The sequence below is a fragment of the Acromyrmex echinatior genome, chromosome 15 (assembly GCF_024713525.1).
Source record: "Acromyrmex echinatior isolate Ae372 chromosome 15, ASM2471352v2, whole genome shotgun sequence".
Lineage (NCBI taxonomy): Eukaryota > Metazoa > Arthropoda > Insecta > Hymenoptera > Formicidae > Acromyrmex > Acromyrmex echinatior.
In genome coordinates this window covers 5,984,058-5,998,756 of record NC_141866.1, presented here as the reverse complement: position 1 = coordinate 5,998,756, position 14,699 = coordinate 5,984,058, and the positions used below count along the sequence as shown (strand labels likewise).

Here is a 14,699-nt window from a genome sequence, read left to right as displayed (position 1 = left end):
GCCATTCGCATTTCACAAGTCGCTTGCCGAAGCATCGCACGACTGGTTCGTTTAATCCGACGTGTCGTTATTTATCAGCACACATCCGCCGGCCGCATATCATTACACGGAACAGGATCGGATATGCGTTCGTGTATCCCCTCGTAAGTATGATTGAGTAAACAGCCGGGCGAGTTTTCAGCACGGCCCGCCATTCCAGTTCGCCTTGGATCCGCCGCGGAGTTTCTTAACTTCCGTGGACCCGGCGGATCGCGCGTGTCCACGGATATTTACTTCGTTTTCTGTTTAATCCGGTTGCGAGAGGAAGTTGCACAAATGTCGCGTATTCACTGGCGTCAATGAGACTGCGGCAGTTCGCCGCGATTTAGAACCAAGCAAAGATTAGAACTGTTTTTCTTTCACTATTGTAATTCTTTTCATTTTTTTGCTTTATAAATAAAATCAATAAATTTTAACGTAAATAAAATTAGCGAATTTATTTGATTTTTTATTAATTTACTATATGCATTTATGCAGGCTAATTCCTTAATAATTAAAAAGAGCCCGCATTTAAAAATAAATAAAACATTTTAAATAATGATAGCTTCGTAGGCAAGTTACTTTTAATGGTAAAGTTGAAGATGAAGGAAATTATGGAGTTTCGTTAATCAGTTTGTTATTTTACTACAACTATTTAAAGTTAATTAGTAAACTTTATTGCATTTTTTATATCTAAATAAATAGGGGGAGAAACTTCATGTTATTATTTACTTTTTCCTATTTTGTATATTAATTAGCTGGAAAATACCTATAGATCCAACGTCACCTTTTTGGATACTTTTGATTCTAAAAGTTCACTTTGCCATTAGAAGGTTAATAAAATACTGTCAGCTTAAATGATAAATTTTTTATAAATTTTTATCTTCATGAATCATATATGTCACATTATCTTACTTGCATTCAATAAATACTAATTACGTTTTAATAAAGCTACAAATTTTATGAAAGTCTAAACTAGAGATTGTTTCTATGGGACATTTTTATATCGTCTAGAGTTCTTTAACCTTTCGAGTTATGGTAAAAAAATCTATCGTGACTTCCTTTACTATAAAAGAGCTCTTTATAATGCATGATGGCGAAGAACATACGCCACGGCATTTTAATCACATTGCCTGCACATCGTGATTGTAACTATTGCAAACGTAGATATTGTATTTTTGTTATTTAATTACTCGTATTGTCGATATTTTGCATTATTACAAGCGAGACGCATCATAATATTTTAGAATATTTAATAAAATAAAATATTGTCTTCTTGATTAGGCTTTACTCGATGACAATACAGAGTATACGTTATATTAAAGATATTCATTATTCTTAATATGATTATTTTGTAAAATATTATTTCATCGCGTGAATCATCTAATATTATTAAAGATATCATAAGACCTATATAAAACTATTGATCGTGAATCATTCTCGGAAGTTTCTAACTATCAATAATCTAAAATTTTACAAAGGTAGTTACGACACATTACAGCGCACATCGAAAGATATTAAGGAGTTTTTGCAATACTGTTTATCCAGATATGGTGAACTAAGGTCAGGTTATCTTCTTCTTAACAACTAATTTAAGAAAAGGATAACGTGACTTTAGCGTTCACTGTATCTGAATTGACGTTATTGCAAAAACTCCCTATTATTGTTATCATTCCCCATATTACAAACTTACGCAATCGTAAAGTCACAGTTGTAAAAAGAAAGCAAGAAATTTGAAATCAGCGATATCTGAATGATCTTACCGCAGTGATTCGATAAACGTTCCCACCCTTCTGAAGCAGAATCTTTAATCTTGTCGGTTGTAGACGCGCAAACGAGAAATCGATTAAGCTGAGATTTGAAGTTGACCGATGCTGCTTCTATCTTCCGCATTAGCATCACTTTTACTCGTATGAACAGCATAAAGATAAAGTGAACCGCGGTTCACCAACGCGATTACAAATCTAACGGGTCGCACACCACGCCACGCTGCGTCGCGGTGGTGTGGCGCGGGGTTTTTCACCGATTGCTTTTACGACTCGCTTGATGTAACGGTCACCCGCAGCGGACTTTGTAAGTAGTCAGTTGTTAGCCGGCAATTTTCAACAGCAGGCGCTTGTCATTAAACGTCAGCGTCACTCTTAACCACTTGAGGCCATCACGCTTAAAGCGAATCGGCCAATCGCGGCCTGTAAATACGATCGTCGTCCTGGCCGGAGGTCTACACCGCGAGTTGCGCGCGGCTAATTCTCTAAATGCGGCGCGCGTACACGCTCGTCTTGGCCGCGATGTTAATAAACGGTAAAAGCCTTTTTTCCCTCTGTCACGCGACTAATTACCCTTCGGCAATTATTCTTCGAATGATTTTTTCTTTTTTCGCGGCTTTATTATTCAAAATGCTCGTGCCGATTGTAAGCAATTACGCCGAATGATTGAGTCTTGATCACACGCTATTCGATATTCTCATCTATGCGACCTGTCGCCACCAGGTATTAGATTGGTAGCTGCTCGAGTATGCAGTGCAAGTATATAGCTGTTTCCTGGGTTTTCTCCGCGTGAATGATTTTGTACGTCTAACATCTCGTCATTACGTTTATATTTGCTGTAAATTATATGTTACGTATACTAATAACAAGTTTCAAACTGCCTCATAATGAAACGCATTGTAAATCAGATTTATGTACACTTGTACTAGTCGAAGAGATAAATATGCTTACAAACGTTTTACATTTTGCTTCAAATTATATTTATTATTTATTTTACTTTGTAAGCTAATTAAGGAATAAATGGCTATAATCTTTGAAATAGATGACTATAATAAAAGATTTTTGAACTTCAAGAAGATGTCTTCGACATTTATTAATAGCAATATTCAATTAATTGCTGTCATAACGTTTTAACGTTTTAACAAAGTAACAAGTAATGAGATAAATTATTATACGTAAACGATAAAATATGTTATTTTTCAGCTAATGTCAAATGGAGATTGATAACTTCTTCTAAAATTATCAACGTATTCAAATGGAAAGAACGATTACTAAAATATCTAAAAATATAGAAAAAGATTAGAAAAGTGCTAAAAATATGTTCTCCTAAAAAAAAAAATTATTTTACCAAATTAAAAAGTAAAATTCAAATAGTACTATCTTTCCATTGAAGATTTTTCTATTTCAACCCAAAAAAATGGTAGCTTTAATTCTCCTTCAGAAATTATTATATAAAAATTATTATATTAGAAAATTTACTTTACACAACTCAAGTGAGTGATGTTTCATTCGTGTAGCGAAATACATCCTTAAATACAAAAGACAGCACGATATTTAAAGAAAAATGATTCTATAGTTCCTTATAAAGATAAAAAAAGTTCCGCATTTTTTTTTACTAAAAAACCAAATTGAAAATATGATTAATTTCCCAAATTTTTCATGATTCTTCTACTCTAAAGTATAAGAAAAAGATAAGTATTTCCACTTTCAGTTTCAGTTCCCACTAATACTATTCGAGTTATATCAATACATGTAATTTGAAAACAAGGTTCCAACAATTACCAATTTTAATATACCTTAAATATAGAAAACAGCATGACACTTGAAGCAAGTAATTAGATTGTTGAAATATTAAAAATTTCTGCAACACTGCATTGTGTTTAAATTTCTTACATAATTATTTTTGTAGTTAATTAAAATTATTCTTAGATCTGTATCTACTTAAATTTTTAGATCCTTTAACAACATCGTTCTTTTCATCTATCCTTAGAATTTAAAAAATGTTATCGTTCAAATAAATACTAAGAGAAAAATCACTTTGATTTTTAACAAGAAAAATAAATTTTACTTATTGAGAACACACATATTCCCAACCATCATATACAAATAACTGCAGAAAAATTGCTCAAATTCCTGCATCTATATTAAATATTTTTTCACTATCAGGTTTTTCCTGCTTGCTGAAAAGAGATAAATGCTTATAAATAGGATGAAATCATAGCGAAACTCGTATACGAGCAGGGTGGACTTCACCTGTCGGCTGCCTTCTACATTCCGGCACGCAATTTCATTCATTTTCATTCGCATTTAAGTTTTCAGTCGCCAATGCCCGATATAGATCGCGTTATGAATAGTGCAACGTCGTTCCTGGGGCGTTCAGCATCGTAGCCCCGCGGAGTATCGTAATTCTCTTTATCGCATCGTGTCTGCAGTCCCGCCGCTCACTCGTGTATATCAATGCGATACGGACGAATGCAGTCGTGCATACATGCATACATGCATGTATGCATACGATGCACACACGTGCACTGCGCACGAGGAAAATCGCGACCGGGGTCGATAAGAAGAAATCCAAGAGTGTGGCGCGCATCCTCTCGCGCGAATACAAGTCTTTCATTTTTTGCAAACGGAGTAGTATTTTGTTAGGATTTGCAAAATATTATCTAATCTTCCTTCGAGAACGGAAAAACAGGTGTTAAAAAATATTTTTAAAAATCTAAACAATCTAAAGAAAAATCTAAATAAATAAAAAGGTATTATAATTTCATTAAGAAGAATTTTTTATTTAAGTACTGCAAAAGTTGCAGTACTTACACTACACTCATATTGACATCTGTTATATTACTCTTACACTGAAAAAAAAGTCTGGTAATAGTTATCAAATTGTTGTGAAATAATTTTAATCAAATATTCGGTCAATATAATTAAAAATAATTTTATTTTTCCAAACAATATAATCAATTATTTGATAATACTTATGTACTGGATATTTAGAAAAGAAAAATTATTTTGGATTATATTAAATTAAATTAAATTACAATTATAACGAGGCATTTGATTAGAATTATTTAATTCGACTTTGATAGCTATTATCAGATTTTTTTCAGTATATCTGTTAACAATCTTCGAAAATATAATGCTGATAGAATTCGTTTCTATCCAAATGGAACAAAGAATCATATCAAGAATGATATCAAAATAGTATCGACCGATTCTTAAATGATTAGTAAAAATCATTTTTCGATCGATCATAATTCATTTGTAATTAAGTCATTTGAGATGATTATGAGTAAAGTCCATCAATTTATAATACGCATTCCGTAAATGAGAATAATCAAGTTATTATAAAAATAAATTGAAATATTCGTCTTCTTTATTAGTTCTTTTGATATTTTACATCAATATATTTCGAAACTTACGCATAATCATTTCATCGGATAGAAAAAAAAAATGGGCGTATCATAATCTCGCGGAAAATTTTCTGCTGCACGATACACACACAACCACGTTTCTACTCTGATAAACAAACAACGTATCGTCATTTTAGCGATATGCTCATCTCATGTTATAACGCCGGTTATTTATAAATATGTATAAACAACTGATTAAAAGTGAAGAATCATCATGATATTATATCGCGTCGAGGATTTTGAGATGAAAGCTCGTTACACTTGTGGCAATTAAAAATAACGAAAGTATTATTGTACACTAATGACACATATTTGAAAGATAATTCAGATCTAGCCTATATACGCCCGCTATATTTACATTTACCAAATGGATCAATTGTACAATATAAAATTCTTAGCAATATATAATTCACAAAAGTATTTATAATAACAAAACGCATACATTTCAACATATAATAATAATAAAATGCTACGTAACATTTTTATTTATAAAAGATATATTTTGATAGCTTATTAATGTACAGATATTTATAAAGACGTTCAAGGCAGCTCGTTAAAAATTTTTAAATAGATAACACAAATGGACATATTGTACATCGTAAAAAACAAGATTTTATTTTATGATTTATGAATATATTCTTTTTTTACTCCTTGCTTATTATCTATGTATCTTGTATGAGAATATATTATGTAGGAATAAGAAGCATCATATTCTGTTTATTCCGTTTATATTCTGCTTGAAGCTTCGCAAGATCTTAATCCAACTTTAATAATAGCAGACATTTGACATACAGTTCTGTTGCTGCAACAAGGAATCAACGTGTTCTATCCGCTTTTAATGATGATACCTAGATAGAAAATCATTTTTCTCGAATCGCAAGCACTTTGCACCGGACCGTCGATTTGCATACATAAATTCTAACGCAAAGAAAGAAAACAAGATGTGAACTGTCTTATTACCCGCTTCCATCTGCCTGTCGTGTTAAATCAGGAAAATGAACGCGGCGTTTAATTTCCTCGAGCTTCCTATAAAGCTCGCATCTTATTAAACTCTGAATTCCTACAAAAGATTTATCTCAATAATGCACAAAGACAAAAGGAAAATGCAGTACAAAGTATTCAAAAGAGAGTTACGATTGTCTCTTAAAATCATATTCATTTGTGATAAAAATAAAGAAAAATTATATAAACGTCGAGAAAAAATTAAATTAGCTTTAAATCAATTTAATTTTTTTTTTATTACAAACAAATAATTGAAGTTGAATTTTTCCGCCTTGTTAGAGTTAAATTTTGGTTTTTCTATTTCAAAAAAAAAAAAAAAATCAAAAGGAACAATCCAAAAAATTGTTTGGAAAAATTTTTTTTTAATTTACGTTCGTGAACGCTTTTCAGCACGAAAATGGTATATAGTTCTGAGATTTGATCGTATCTTTCTTGAACACTCCGTATAATCCTCTCACGAGCGCGACTTCACGCGAATGCAGCTGGAAAAGGAACGAATATTTTTGCAGCCGTGAGTCTTGTCATTTGCAGTCGCCGCGGCTATTCCCGATGCGGCTCTGCGGATTCAATAAGCCGCCGGTCCCAGTCTTGTCTTCTTGTTCTCCTCCTTGTCGACGACAACCGCGCGTATCCGCCGCTGGGCTTTACAACGCAGGATGTCCCGTTTAAGAATATAAATGTGGGCTTGTTCCGCGTGTGAGCGCGTATCCTTCATAGTTTAAGAGAAAACGTTTTTATGAAATACGAGTATCATAATGAGCAATAAGCTCGTGATGCATATACCCTATTATTCAACCTTCAAATGACGAAATGATTGATTCGATTTTACGCATTAATTTTTTTAACGAATTCAGATTATTCAATAATTTTATCGACATTTCGTGAATGACTCTTTTTTAATCGTGAAAGATAATCAGTTAAATTTATATTTTTAGCAAAGCAAAAAAATAATAACTCTTTAAAAAATTTCCTAAAGGCTTCTTTCATCAATTCCGATTAATGCTAATCGATAATTAATTCAATTATCAAGATTGAGAACTAAACACAGTTTATCTCAGAAGAGGAAACGTTCTGATACATTAAACTGCTGTTGGCACTTCTGATCGACGATTAATTTAACCAGAATTTGTTGAAAGAAATCCTAAGTGTAACTTTATGTCATCTCAATTAATGTGCCATTTAATTGCTGGCAATACGTTTAGAGAAATTTTTTTTTTAAATGAATTTCGCATGGATTTTATGAGAACTTTATAAGTGTATTCATCATAGAATTATGAAATTAGTGTATCTAGTGTATGTATACATTATGGCTATACAAACGACTCGTAAACGTTACTTTAAGAAGTTGCTATTATTAACTTCTTAAACTATTACTAATTCATATTTTTTGTATTAAACTATTTTTTCGATTCCACGTTTCATTTGCCTGCGTTACTTGTATTTTTTCGGCTAAATATTGCCCTTACGTTAAATCCCCATGTGCATAACGGTGAAAAGAACGAAGAGCCGGTCGAAGAACGTATGCGTTTCTTCCCTCGCGCACTTTTCTTATAATGGAAGGCGCACTTGTCAGCGAGACTGTACCTTGCTCGAGTCGCTTTGAAAGCCCGTGTTCGTGCTCGATTGTGTCGGTGAGGAGCTCGCGTGTGAGACTTAATTTGTGGTTTTGTGATGTGTGCACATACGCGCACGCACACATAGAACGGCGATGGCGCGGCGCGCGTGTGAATGGGTCGAAGACTCACCTTGAAAAGGAGTGAGTATCGAAAGAGAGTCTTGTGCGTGCCGCTGCTGGCCGGCACTGCGTGTATAACGTGTGTGACAAATGCGTGCACCGCGGCCGTTGGACGCGAAACGAACGAGACGCATTTTTACAGACGCGAAACCGTTAGAGCACGTTTATTGTGATGAACGGCGATTGAAAGTGCGACTAGACCACTGTCAGATCGCCATCAGATGTTCGTCCCGATGACCAAGGGATTTTAAACATTACAATCCTTATCTGATCAAGATGGTCTATTGTCCAGTCTATTGAGTTTTGAATATAAAATTCTCCTAAATCTGAAGTCTTCAATTAGATGACTTTTACGATACGAAGTTCAATTGTCTGCTGCAACAGATTTTGAACAACAGGATGTAAATCAAATAAGTAAGGAAAAGACCAATATCTTGGTCTTGGTACCTAATAATATTTTATATACAAATTCTAAGTACATTTTTCAGTTACCTATGTAAACTATGCGCCGTTTACTGTTATACTTAAAACAATCATAAATTAAAGTTGAAATAATAAAGTCATAATTAAATTAATCATCGATTTTATAATAATGTAATTAGTCTTCTTAAAACACTGTAAAGGACTTATTACGAAAAATATTGCCTCAGCTGGGAGTTGAATGTAGAACCTCCCAATTATTCAGAACGAATATCTTTTTCAATTCGACAAAGTTATAAGAGGAACCTTTAAAGTCCCAATTTCCAAAGTATACGAATTTTATATATTTAAATAATTTTACAAAATTTTCCGAGTTTTTATTGATGTCGATAAATATAATCTAAAATATAGATTAATAATCAAATAATTTGATATTTTTATTGCATATTTAGATATTTATATACATGCAGAAGTTGAGTATTCTCATTCTTACAATCATTTGAAAGATAAGCTACGTTAGTTAGTTAAAAAATAAGAGACTATAAAAAGATTTAACGATAAAAGATGTAGAAAATAATATATGATCGTGAGATATTGATTGAGAATCATCGAGGCGCAGATGGCACAAAATGTAATTATTCTTGAAGGTAATGAAAGACGCGATAGTCTTGTTTCTGATCGCGGGGATAATAACGTGCACGAACGTATCGTCTGTCGTACATGAAAATGTGAGTGCAATCTTATACGGAGATGCGCACGCCAAGTGCATTTACAGCCCGACACAGGCAGACGGCATGTAAATTTGTAGAGGAATTAGTAGACGCAGCAAACAGATCGTTCGCGAGTACCGACTTGTTACATGCTCGTATGTATCACGTTTGCGTCTCTTGGACTACATTATACATCATGCTTTGTTAGATATTATTGGATTGAAAAAGAATATTTTTCCATATTTGTTGACATCTATTCTTTTGTCTATGAAAACAGATACATCGTACGACATACGTCAGAGCAAGAAAGAGTTCAGATCGTACGCTCGTTTTGCTTACAAGACCAGCCCTTTATAATGATTCACCGTGAAAGTATTATGTAGAAAAGCATGTGTTATGTATATATACATGCGCATAATCCTGTTTTATAGAAAACTATATATTCCGGATTCTGTGAGAAGGCTCTCGCCGCGGCGGGACCGAAAGTTAGGTATTCAGGAAAGCGCGCGGTTCATAGGAAGTCTGCTACGTGACGGCGCTGTCAACCCAGGGCAAAGAAACGAGAAATGATAATAATAATAAAAAAAGCCAGGGGAGAGGAGCGTAGTGGAAAGAAACGGTGATGAAGACGAGGCGACGAGACGTTCGACCGTTTCGTCTCTCGCATATGTAATGCATCCTTAAGGAATTTTTTTTTACCTTCAACAAGCGCTGCTGTCTTTTACACGGAAAATAATTACATTAGAAATGCATTTTTTTTTTTAAACGTTTTTCAACTAGTGTGATGCGATCTATCTTGTTCTCAATGCAATATTTTTTATACTGCTTTCTTAATATTCTCGTAATTTTCTACCCGATGCTATTACAACAGTAGATAATATAATACAACAGCCTTTGTTTTTTCCTCTGTCTCTCTGAATGTTACATTGCTATGCTAATCATTTCTTAAAATTATCATTGAACAATTGCTAATCTTAAGAAAGATCGTCGATGCGACTGAAATACGTTCTTTCAACCGTGCGATATTTATAGACCGAACAAAGAGTCATACAGAGGACGCGGCCTTTTGATCTGTAGAATTATCATACTTTACAACAATGCATGTCCATACATTGCTACCTGCCGACTTCTCAAAAAAAGTTTTAAATGAAAAGTATTTACTGTATAAATAATTAGTGTCGAGACATTACCGTGTCTCCTGATAACAACAACAACAATAATAATAATAATAATAATAAATCTGCCGAACATATCATTTATTTCTAACTTTGTAAAAAGGTCATCATAATATTCTTCGAACAAATTGTATTGAGTAGTAATTCTTCAATATAAAAAATAATCTATTGAGAAAATTTATATTATGATAAATGTCTAAATTGTCCAATTTTTTCTTTTGTTACGATCTTTTTAGTTTCTCTATGCAGTCAACAGTAAAGTTCCAGATATGACCAATGTATACAACTTTGCACACATTTGTTAAATATTGACTACATGGATAATTATGTATGTCACGTATATGTATGATATTTGCTAATGTTGGCATACGTTGGTCATATCGTCTGAAGGATCTTTAGAGAAAGCTTCCAAATGTTCCCTTTTTCTAGTATTGTTTTACATTTGACAAAAGCTTTGTTTAGAAATATTGGAAATCTTTAAAGAGTTGTACTCATGTTTTGAAAGAAGATTATAAATAAAATTGCTTAGCAATTTGATAAGTAAATAAACTTAAGCTTCTTTGTTATCTAATTTGCATTGAGATCATAACAATATTAAATATATAAACGGCTGATATTTTGGAGGCGAAGTGACGTCATGATCGACGCCAACGAGGGTTGGTACATTATGACAAGAAGGGACCATTTGACCCCACTCATTGTTTCTAATCCCACAATAAATTGAAGCAGCTGTACCGGCAATTGATACAAATTTACGTACAGTCCGACTCATAAGGCGCGAATCTTACTTGTTGCGACGTTGTTGTGACTTAGTCTCCGAACGCATAACTCGTTTATTAAATTGTATTCCGTTCTGTATTTTACATATAAATCATCTCTTTGATTATGATGAATCATAAGCTATTAAGAACAATATAAACGTCATAGCTTCTATATCATCAAAATAAGACGTAAACGTAAGATGTGGAATTGTAATAGCTAATTTAATATCATATGACATTATTGTTATCAAAAAATAAAATTTATAAGAGATTTATAATCTCTTTACGATATGTATATATAAACCTTAAACTATTGTACATATAATCAAAATATTAAATTGACATATTTGTAATAAATGATCTACATATATTTTAAAGATTATATTTATAATGATATCAATAAAGACTTGGAAAATTTTGTGAAATATATATTCGAATGTATAAAATTTCCTAATATAATTTTTATTCATAATTCCAGAATTAATGACTCTTAAATTTAAATTATTTATAATAGATAAAGTATTCTAATTCAAACGAAAATTTTATCTTTCAGAAATAATTTTTAAGATGATATTTATGCAAAACAAGAGAGAGAGAGAGAGAAGAGAGAGAGAGAGAGAGAGAGAGAGAGAGAGAGAGAGAGAGAAAGAGAGAGAGAGAGAGAGTAAGTTTTATTAATTTATATATCAGTAAGTTTGCAAATTTGAAATTAATTTATCATTCAACATCAAAGCGAATAATCATTTACAAAAATACTTGTCATCATTTCCTCGATGAGAAAATGATATCGTCATCATAAAGATGCAGAAATTTGATTTTTGTTGTCAGACAATTCACGCCACCATGACGGTTCCTGACTGCGACATTCGCAACAAAGATAACGGATTGACGTAGGCGGATTGTGTGATAACACAGTCGTCGATTTTTTTTACAGTCAGTTAAAAAGTTATCGGACAGCCTCCGAAGGGGTCGAGCTGGAGTTCGATTTCGCTTATACGATCATTGGTTCTCTTCTGCGCGCAGGATAATCCTGATGTGCGGTCATCTCTTTGGCCGACTGTAAAATGTCAGAAAAGGCCGGCGCGAGAATACACCGCTGCGCCGTCGAGTGCACGCTATGTACTGCGAATTTACATATATACGTATTACTTCTCCATATATAATATACATATAATGTACATACAATGTACATTGTATTTTCTCGAGGCATTTGTAATTTTTAGACTGTCATTATCATACAAAACTGCACAATACAAAATTCTAAAACTCGAAATTAACTCTTTCTCTCTCTCTCTCTCTCTCTCTCTCTCTCTCTCTCTCTTTCTTTATATTAAAAAAAAATGGTGTAAATTTGACACCATATGATGTCTGCATAATTTTCACTGTGTTAATATTAACACCAACATGATGTGGATTTAACCATCATGAGTTTTTTAAACCATACTATGATAGTGTTGATAGGCTTTTAGATCCACACCTGTGATGTTAATGAATACCAACATGGTGAGAATTATATAGACACAGCATGGTGTTTTATTCTTTTATTGAATCACTTTATTTTTCAAGCTTTTATTTTTTTATTTTTTACTGTTAGATTTGTCGTTAGAAATCCGTCGAATATACGTTTGCACTTGTATAATCGACATTTATGAAAAAGTGATGATTTTCTCGAAAGAAATTTTAATATTATACATTTGACTCGCCTTAAACTCGGCTGCGTGCTGCCGGCCATTATTTATTTTTATCTTGGAACAAGCGTTGGATTGATTGTATGTTGCAGGAAGCTTTGTTTGCATGAAACTCTCGCGGTTAGTTAATCGCTGAGCGATGACGACACGCGATTTATCGTGCACGTATAATTACAGCTCGCGATAGAAACGGCATCGGTCGGCTTTAACAGGGGATCAGTCGATTATGTCGGTCGGTGTTATTCAAATTAATTTTATGATAACCAGAGATAACCCCTCGTAGGCAAGATAACACTCATCACAGAAAATCAAAGAAGGCTATGTTTGCTTTTCAATCTTTCTGTACATCTTACATAGAAATTATAGACGCCGTACAATATTTTTCGATTCATAAGCTCGATAAATATTCGATAATAATTCGCACCGCCTTTACATGAACCATTCATTTCATCTTATTTCGATAATAATTTATATAAAGAAGTCAAAAGATTCTTTTTATTAAAGTATTGATAATATTAAAAAATTTTTTACATTTTATAAAATTTTAATTTTTTTATTTAATGTACTGTGTTCAAAATTGTGCATCAAGAACAGAAAGATATATAATTATGATTGAATATTTATCAAGATATCGATATACAGAGAGATAATAAAAGACTTATTTTGCAAAAAGAAAGATACGAGCAACTTCTGTGTACTCTCTGTAAGAGAAAAAATTGTGCTGCAGTTTACAAGTTTTCTTTAGGCTGAAACGAAGCGATTAGCCGTTCGACGAGTCCGCGATTTCAAACTGAGAATAATCGTGGGAAGAAGATCGTTCGAGGCTCGCGCTCGCGGGAAATGAGTTCACGCGGTCGGCTCTTTCCGGGGCGTGAAAATTAATTAACCTGCCGTCATAATTTCATGTGGAGAAAAACGTGAACTCGGACAAGTCTGGCCGGCAGCCACCGCGCCGCAAATCACGGCGTGCCGAACCGTGGTGTAATGTCATGTAGCGAAATCGCCGTAGGGATTTACGCAAACCGCGGGATGGAACGAGATGAAAGCGCGATAGCAGTGAGTTTATCAATGGCTCGCAGCGAAGAAGCTTCTCTCGGTAACGCGCGTGTTAAGATTGCACGAGAAAGGCGGGAACCTTTGATCCGGGCGTTTCATCTCGGAAGGAACTTCTCGCGGGCTCATCGCATCTCGCAACTTGTATTTATTATGTGAAAGCCTGCTCCAACTTCGCCCTCGCGTTAACCCTAGAACGCGTGATTTGTTTCTCTGATATTTTGCTCATAAACAGCGATAACGTAAGAAATAGATCCAACAGCTGATCGTGACGTTAGTCATCACGATTTATTTCATATTTCCTTATAAGTATGAGAGTAAAATGAAATAGACGAAAGTTCTGTTTTTTTACATAATTTAAAAAAATTGCAATTGATTTGAAATGTATTATGCATACGCATTGATGTAAGTTTCTTTGTTTGACCAACGTGTTAATCGTGTTGCAGAGAAGAAAATATCTAGAAAAGAAAGAAGCATTAACGGTAAACATCACTGAATTATTTCTCCCCTGGTTTTGCGGTCAAACATTTGAAATTCAAGTTATTCTGCTATCTCGATGTCAATTAAATCACATCATCAAAGGAGGTCATTGAACTCTTTGATGCCCTTACAAAAGCCGTTGAGGAAATTTCATGCTGAATACGTTTAACATTTTGAATGAGACCGCATATAGTTGACTTTTATCTTCTTTTATCAGAATTTGAACCTAACGGATTATTTACAAATGCTTGTTTCTTGTTTTTATTTCATTGATATCTCACAACGACATTTTGAACAAGGAAATAAAATATTATATAATTAGTTTTGTGGAGCTTACATTTTGAAACTAAGTATAAGTTTTGCTTTTATAATATGGACATAAATGACATTTGTGCAAAGCAATCTATAAAATATAGAGATAAATTTCTTCTTTAAATCTACAATCTTTGTGTGGAAAGGATTAATAATTTTTTAATTATAT

At 33.3% G+C, this 14,699-nt stretch overlaps 1 protein-coding gene across 1 annotated transcript in view; it reads right to left on the bottom strand.

Annotated features, from left to right (window-relative positions):
- LOC105148923 (uncharacterized) overlaps nt 1-14,699 on the bottom strand; it is a 256,440-nt gene that overhangs the window by 41,990 nt on the left and 199,751 nt on the right. The window lies entirely within an intron of this gene.